Source organism: Pelobates fuscus, chromosome 6, assembly GCF_036172605.1.
Source record: "Pelobates fuscus isolate aPelFus1 chromosome 6, aPelFus1.pri, whole genome shotgun sequence".
NCBI classification, from domain to species: domain Eukaryota; kingdom Metazoa; phylum Chordata; class Amphibia; order Anura; family Pelobatidae; genus Pelobates; species Pelobates fuscus.
Window position 1 is genome coordinate 203,437,849 of NC_086322.1, and position 8,884 is coordinate 203,446,732.

Genomic DNA, 8,884 nt, shown 5'->3' on the forward strand with positions numbered 1-8,884 from the left:
GGTCATCAGTGCTGTTTAGATCCTTCCTGTATAGATCTTCAGTGTATTCCTGCCATCTCTTCTTTATCTGATCTTCTTCTGTTAAGTCCCTGACATTTTTGTCTTTTATCACATCCACTTTGGCATGAAAGGTAACTTTTAGTTTCACAATTTTCTTGAATAGATCTCCTGACTTTCCTATTCTGTTATCTTCTTCTATCTCTTTACATTGCTCATTGTAGAATGTCTCCTTGTCTCTTCTTGCTATCCATTGGAATTCTGCATTCAGTTGGAAAAATGTCTTCCGATCTCTACTTCCTTTCGCTTTCCTTCTTTCCTGGGCTATTTTTAAAGCCTCATCAGATAGCCAGTTTGCCTTCTTAGATTTCTCTCTTTTGGGGAATTTTTTTCTTGTGGTTTCCTGGATGATATTGCAAACTTCGGTACAAAGTTCTTCAGGCATTCTATTGACCATGTTTATGCCTCAAATCTATTCTTTACTTCCACTGCATATTCACAAGGGAAATTATTTATGTCTTATTTGATTGGTCTGATGGTTTTCCCTCTTTTCTTCAGTTTAATTCTGAAATTTGCAATGAGAAGCTCATGGTCCGAGCCACAGTAAGCTCCAATTATTGTTTTTGCTGACTGTATAGAGCTCCTCCATCTTTGGCTGCAAAGTATACAGTCAATCTGATTTTATTAAAGACACGGAGGCTCATTTTATGCATAACTCTTTCTTTATTTCCTCAGCAGCAACTATAAAGGAATATAAATATTATCAAAAGTGAAAGAAAAAACTGAACAGGCACAACAGGCAACCAATCACATAGTAGAGGAAGTAGCTATATAAGTCCTGTGTCTCCCACAATCCCCCTCTTTCTTTGCTGCTTCCTCAGACAGCTAAGTATCCATGTTTAGCTCTCTTACTTATTGCACTTTGATTGTGGTATTTCTTATTATTATTGCTATTTACTGAATTTACTTTGGTGTTGCTTTTATTGATGCATCCCTTGTTTAAGTTGTATATGCATCATTTTTATTTATTGTGCTCCGCTTAGTGTGCCTTGGGGATCCCTGGGGGTTTTTCCCCTTTACCGGGAGATTTTTCTCCCTGCCTTTCCCTTGCTCCCTCTCACGGGTGCAGACAGTGTTTTTTGCCGCGGCCGGTCCTTTCAGCACGACCGCGGCTACGTGCACTTCCCTGCCCGCTCACGGACTTCCCGCGCGGGCAGAGTGCACGCGCCCCTTCCCCCGACGGGTGCACGGCTGCGAGCACTTCCCTCGCGTGCAGCGCCCATTTTGGGACGGACCTCCATGCGGTCTGCCTCCTAGTGCCGTGCAGTCGGTCGCCTCGATCCCTCCCAGGCACACTAACGGTCTGAGTATTCCTTATTGCTTTTCTCTGTGGGTTACTCAACCCTTTTAGTTCTCTCCTGCCCTATTTCATTAGTTTACAGTTTGCTCTTACAAATTATTGCCATCATGCAGGATAGGGATGATGGGCCTGCAGATCCCTCTGGGGATTTTACCATGGAGACTACTGAGAGTGCTATGGCCTCTCAGGAATTTCAAGCTTTGCTTGAAGCCACTATGGCTTCCTCACTGCAGAAGGCTATTGCCTCAGCCATGGGGGCTGTCTCCTCCTCATTTACCCACTCCCTGCATTCAATGGTTTTACCTGCAGTAACCACCCCAGCTTCCCAGGGTGGGGGGTCCCCTTCCCCTGCCCAGACAGTGCCTGGGGCACGTAAGGCTAAGGCCAAATCCAAAAATGTCGGCTCCCACTCCTCGCTGCAGGTGCTACCTGCCATGAATGACACGCTGGAAGCGGTCACTGATAGCGCGCACCCCACGCGCAAAAGAGCCCCTGGCCGGGCTAAAAAGGCTAGACTATGGAAAAGGGATAGGGCCCTAGATGATGGGTCGGATACCGACCGGAGTGTGGAGGACGAGTCCGACCTTATGGGATATGACTCCTTTGACGAAGGTGAATCTGGCGAGGATTTTCCCCTTACGGGCGTGACCCCCTCGGGCTCCTCTGCCAAGGCCAGTGGCCACTTGTTAGAAGCCTCTGGGGATACCAAGGCGATTCTTGACCCGCAGGGTAACCCCCTGTTCGACCCTGACGACCTGCGGCACCCCAGGTCCGCTGAGTGGGTTCCCCCAGACCATATTGCCCAGTACGTGGCTAAGCGTATTCGCACCCCGCTCTCTAAAGAAGGCCGCAATAAACTGCGCGCCGAATGCCCGAGACCTTCCCTCCCCGGCGCCGCCGGCAGAACCCCGGATATTGACCCCCAAATTGCCCAATTCCTCAATAAGTCGGGCTGGAAGCCCAAGAAGGGCCTTGACCACTCCCTGAAAGGGTGCCAGGACAAGATCCTGGATACTCTGGGGCCCCTATCGAAGCTCTACGTGCTTCTCGAGGCTGCCAAATCTGGGGACTCAGTTTTGGATATGGATGTGGCCATTGGATGGGTCCAGCGGGCTATATGCCTGCTGGGCAATGCTAATACGGCTATGTCCTCCGAGAGGCGTAAGGCGATCCTCCTAAAGATCGACCCTAAGCTGGCCGCTATGACAGTGACAGAACCTGACCCGACTGAGGAGGGCTTACTGTTCGGCTCCTCCTTTGTCAAAGACATGGGCTCCTATGTAAAGACCTTTACGGCAATTGATAAAGCGCAGGCGAACATGAAGCGCATGTTCGCGCCCAAGGTTTTTGGAGGGGCCGGGCGTAGCAGAAACCGTCTGCCTGGCCGCGGTTACAGAGGCTCGTTCTGAGCACCCAGAGGTTCCTTTTTTCCACCACGAGGCTTCCAAGACCCAAGAGCACCCACCTTCTTCCCAGCCAGAGGCAGAGCTTGGGGTTCCAGATACCCCCGCAGTGGCGCTCCAAACAGACGTCCTTACGGTGATTACCCCTTCTTCCCCTCCCGCTCAGGTTCAGGTAGCGGGGAGGTTAGCCTTGTTTTATCACAGGTGGGTGGCACTGACCTCAGATGCTTGGGTACTACAGTGTGTAAGGGGATATCGCCTAGAGTTCGTTTCTATGCCTGTCCATTTTTTTCCCCCCAGAGAACTGTCTCTTCCACCAGATCAGGACGAGATGATTTCCGCAGAAGTCGTGGAAATGTTGTCCAAGGGCGCAATAGAGGAACTGCCGTTCGCCGCAAGAGGCTTTACGAGCAACTTGTTCCTAGTACCGAAGAAAGGGGGTGGAGTTCGCCCCGTGATAAATCTTCGCCCTCTTAATGCTTCCCTGCGTTACCAACATTTCCAGATGGAAGGCATACACTGCCTCAGAGACCTTCTACGCCAGTCGGATTGGCTGGCCAAACTGGACCTGAAGGACGCTTACTTCACGGTTCCCATTGCTGCAGACTGCAGGGACTACCTACATTTCACTTGGCATGGCCGACGATGGCGCTTCACCTGTCTGCCTTCCGGTCTCTCTTCGGCTCCTTGGTGCTTCACCAAGCTCTTGAAGCCGGTGGTGGCATTCCTCCGAACCCGAGTGGTCCGCCTCATTATTTACCTGGACGACATTCTGATCTTGTCCCAGTCAAAGGCGGACCTCCTACTACACTTGGAATGGACGACCGACCTTTTACAAGGTTTGGGCTTTCTGATCAATTGGGACAAATCGGTCCTGACCCCCGCCCAGTCGATAGAATTTCTGGGCTTCAAAGTGGATTCCGTCCAACAGTTTCTATTTCTACCGGATTCCAAGATGAAAGCCATCCAGAAGGAAATCCGGAGGGCTCTTCGTGTCTCGGACCTGTCAGTAAGACAATTGGCGAGAATTATTGGCCTCCTCGCAGCCTCTATTCAGGCGATCTTCCCGGGCCCACTACATTACAGAGCCCTTCAACGGCTCAAAGAGTCACACCTTCGACTGGGCCACTCCTACGAATCTCGGATACGCTTGGACGCGGAGTCCAGAGACGAGTTAGAATGGTGGTTGGCACACATGGAGGCGTGGAATGGGAGAGCCATTTTCGGTTCCGCCCCGGACGTGGTGATAGAGTCCGATGCCAGCTTGCACGGCTGGGGTGCTCGTTGTGGCGACATTTCCACAGGCGGCAGATGGTCCGACACAGAGAAGTTGCTTCACATCAACTGCTTGGAACTCCTGGCGGGGGCCTTCGCGATCCGCAGCCTCACCCCAGAGCGGGCGAATTGCTGCGTTCTTCTCAAGATGGACAATGTGTCAGCGGTCCGTTACATAAATCACCTCGGGGGGGCCAAATCCAAGATGTTGGCGATTCTGGCGAAAGAATTCTGGCAGTTTTGCCTTTACAACAACATCTCGGTGACGGCAGAGCACATCCCAGGTCTGGACAATTCGGGGGCGGATTGGAATTCCAGACACTTAAGAGACTCTGGAGATTGGCGTTTACACGCTTCTGTGTTCCGGAGCATAGCCGAGTTATGGGGAATGTTCAGGTTAGATCTGTTCGCTTCGAGACTGAACACGCAGCTCCCGAAATTCTTCAGTTGGAGGCCGGATCCGGCTGCGGTGGCGACGGATGCATTTCTCCAGGAATGGCCTCGGGGTCGCCTGTACGCATTTCCCCCATTCAACATGATCGCTCGCACGATCTCGAAGTTGGTTCGGTACGACTGCTGTCTGGCACTTGTCACCCCTCTATGGAGGTCTCGACCATGGTTCCCTCGGTTGATGGAATTGTTGATAGACTACCCTCGATTGATACCGGTCTTCCCGGAACTCCTTCTGGATCCGGATGGGAACTCACACGAACTAGTGTTACGACACCAGTTACCCCTGATGGCGTGGTTCCTTTCAGGGGACCCTGGGTTGTCCCAGACGTTCCGCGATCAACTCTCATACTCCTCGATAACGCCTGGGCTCCGGGTACACGAACAGCTTACCGAGCTTCATGGAGATCGTGGTCTGGTTGGTGCCTGGAACGGGCAATGGATCCCGTATCTGCCCCTCTACATTTGATCCTGGAATTCCTCACGTTCCTGTTCGACTCGGGCAAGGCTTATCGCACGATCAACCTCTTCAGATCGGCCATTTCGGCCGGTCATAAGGGTTTGAACGGTTCCCCTGTTGGCAGACATCCCTTTGTGTGTCGCCTTCTCAAGGGTATTCGCCTTGCTCGTCCCCCTCGACCTCGTTTCTCTGCCTTTTGGGATGTCAACATTATGTTGCAGTTCCTATCATCGTGGTATCCTAACCAAGATCTGACTCTTAAACAGTTGTCGTCCAAACTAGTGATGTTACTCTGTTTGATTTCTTGTAAGAGGGTCTCCGATGTCAGATCCCTGGATTGGGACGCCATTGCCTTTACTCCGGAAGGCGTTACTTTTGACATATCCAGAAGGACTAAATCCGCATCCAAGTCGTTCACTTACCCTAGGTTTTCTGGTTGTCCGGCGCTCTGCCCGGTGGACTGTATCAAAGTTTATCTGGATGTTACACGCCCCTTACGTTCATCAGAACTACATGCATTGTTCATATCCTTTAAATCGCCCCACCGTCCGGTCTCGACACCTACCCTGGGACGCTGGCTACGATGGCTATTGTCTTCGGCGGGTATAGACACCTCGGTGTTCACACCTCACTCTGTGAGGGGCGCGATGGCTTCAAAGGCATCTACGGTCGGTTGTCGTATGGAAGACATTATGCGGGCAGCAGATTGGTCGCGAGAATCGACCTTTCGAGAATTCTATTTCAGACCAATTGAACACATCGCATCTCGGGTGATTGCACAGCTTTGAACTTGCATAATATGAGCCTCCGTGTCTTTAATAAAATTCCCAGATTTTACTAGTAACATGACGTAAAGTCATGATTTTATTAAAGACACGGAGGCGAGTATTATTCCCTCCCACCCTCCCGGTGTGGATTTGGGATAGGAGATGCTCCGGTACTATTCAGGTATGTTTTCAATTAGGTCTGTGTTTATATCATGTTTATATCATGTTTTTGATGATTTGTACGTTTTATGCTGGTTTCTAATCTTTAATATATTCTCTATTCCAGAATCCAGTTCTTTTATTTGTGACTCCTCACAGTTAAGTTTGGTAAGTCTACAGTTTTGAGTTTGGAAATTACCATATTTTTCTCTCTCTTTTAGCTTGAAGTTATCACATTGTTTCCCGTTTCCTGTTTGGATCAAGTGGGACATCGTTCATCTTACCTGGTCTTCGGTTTCGCAAGAAAGAGGGGGATTGTGGGAGACACAGGACTTATATAGCTACTTCCTCTACTATGTGATTGGCTGCCTGTTGTGCCTGTTCAGTTTTTTCTTTCACTTTTGATAATATTTATATTCCTCTATCTTTGCTGCTGAGGAAATAAAGAAAGAGTTATGCATAATACTCGCCTCCGTGTCTTTAATAAAATCATGACTTTACGTCATGTTACTAGTAAAATCTGTGAATTTCTATATTGTCCATCTGGTGATGTCCATGTGTAGAGTCGTCTCGGAGGCTGTTGGAAGAAGGTGTTTGCTATGACCAGAGACTTATCTTGACAGAATTCTACTAATATCTGACCTGCTTCATTTTGAACTCCAATGCCAAACTTGCCAGTTATTCCAGGTGTCTTTTGGTTCCCTACTTTAGCATTTCAGTCTCCTATGAGGATAGTAACATATTTTCTTGGTATTATATCTATCATGTGTTGAATATCTTCATAGAAATGGACAATTTCAGCCCCTCCAGCATTCATGGTTGGAGCATAAACTTGGATCATTGTGATGTTAAATGGCTTGCCTTGAATTCCAATTGAAATCATCCTGTCATTTATTGGATTGTAGCCGAGCACTGCTGTGCCCACCCAATTATTAACTATGATGGGTCCTCCATTTCTTCTGCGGGATTCTTGACCACAGTAGAAGATGTGATGGTTGTCTGATGTGAAATGTCCCATTCCAGTACATTTGCGCTCACTAATTCCCAGGATATTGATGTTTAACCTTGTCATCTCATGTTTGATCACATCCAATTTGCCTTGGTTCATAGTTCTAACATTCCAGGTTCCTATGTTAAATTGTTTTTTTCAGCAGCAGACTTTCCTTTCCTGTCCAAACATTTCCGCAGTTGGGTGTCCTTTCGGCTTTGGCCCAACTACTTCATTAGATCTGGTGCTACTCGTACTCACCCTTTGTTCTTCCTCAGTAATGTGGTAGGCACCTTCTGACCTGAGGGGCTCATCTTCCAGTGCCATATCGTTATGCCTCTGGTTGTGCTTGTCCATATAGTTATCTTGGCAAAGTTACTGGAGTTGGTTGCTAGTTCCTTGTCCAGTGGACCGCGATTTTCCTGACTTCTCTGCTATGACCTGCCCATCTTGGGTGTCCCTACATGATATAGCTCATAGCTTCATTGAAGTACACAAGCCCCTTCACCATGGCAAGGTAGCGATCCATAATAAATCCCCCCTCTCATAATATTGTAAAGCGCTACGGAATCTGTTGGCGCCATATAAATGGCAATAATAATAATAATGGGACCATAAGACCCGTACACACTCAGAAGAACACTGTAGAAATATTCTTAATAAATACTGTAAGCACAGTATACCAGTCCATTTCAACCTACATCATAAGCAAAAGGGCTAATATTTTTTGTTCTGCAAAAGGTTCACAGAGACGAGAGGTTGGAATTGTTTTTACTAAATTAGAGGAGAGCATAGAGATGCAGTGGATTTTTACGTTGAACATTCTGCGGCCTTATAATCTCAAATGTGGATTTTGAACGTCATATTATATTTTTGCTTCAGTTATTTTAGAAATATTTGTTTAACTTTTCTCATTCCAATACATTATATGGAGACATAATATCCTAACAGCCCTCTCTCTTTTTCCTTTTTTTAAATAGGGTCCTTTTTAAAATGGTTTCCTTTTTTAAAAAAAAATATTTCTTCTTTTTAATAAATTACTCCAATCTCATTTTTTTTTCATTACTTATTTATGTATCATATGTGAGCCCTGTTTCCTAGGAAGCATTTGTGCATTTTAATGCACTAGTTCTGAGTAGTGGAACAACAGGACCTTTACTTATGGTCCTTTACCAAATAACACAAACCCCTACACGTAAAGATGCAAAGGGGCGGACATTCGGCAAGTGAACTTAAACAATTGGTGAAGTAAAAATCCAGGGGTGGAAACGTCTCTCGATGATGTCAGCAGTGAGGTAAAATAAATAGAGAAATTAAGGGACTGGACAATCACTTGAAAAATTTCAAAAGCCACAGAGGAGTAACAAAGCGCGTTTCCTGTGGGCTCACTATTACTGTATTTTGGCCTGTGTTCTGACCTTATTGTTTTGATATTGCAATGAATTAATTAATATATTTTTAAATAGTAAAGCCCTTTTGCCTATTGCTCCAGTTATCTGCTGTGAGTGTTACCCCTAGTAAGTCTGTATATTAGACATTTATCACTATTTGATTATATTTGAGGACGCCCACCAACCCACCTTGTCTGCACGAAGAATTAGATGGTCAGCCTGGCATGGATGCTCGTCAGGCTGTCTGACAATCATGCAGGATGACCAACAAAGGGCATACTGTGCAGACATCACCCTGAGATGGGCATAAATGTGTCTAATGATGTACTAGCTCTACGCTTTCTAAGGACTGTCTCCTAGCACTCGCTGATCCATGCAGAAACCCCTGTTATACAGTCTGGGACAGAGAAAAAAAAGTGTTTCTAGTGAGTGTAGAAGAAAGGGAACATGCCACAGTCTTAGAGAGACCGAAGCAGCAAGAGAATTTGCATAGTGCTCAAAGTCAGCTTTACCTTAACTAATTTCATTGTCAGCCAGTCCACACCAGTTTTGTTCCCCTACATGCCTCTTACATTTCCAAACTTATGCAAGAGCATGCGAAGAGTAGTAAAAAAAAAAAAAAAAAATTATATCA

At 47.0% G+C, this 8,884-nt stretch overlaps 1 pseudogene; it reads right to left on the reverse strand.

Annotated features, from left to right (window-relative positions):
* Window positions 1-516: 516 nt before the first annotated feature.
* On the reverse strand, window positions 517-7,186 carry LOC134566119 (craniofacial development protein 2-like; annotated as a pseudogene).
* Window positions 7,187-8,884: the final 1,698 nt, after the last annotated feature.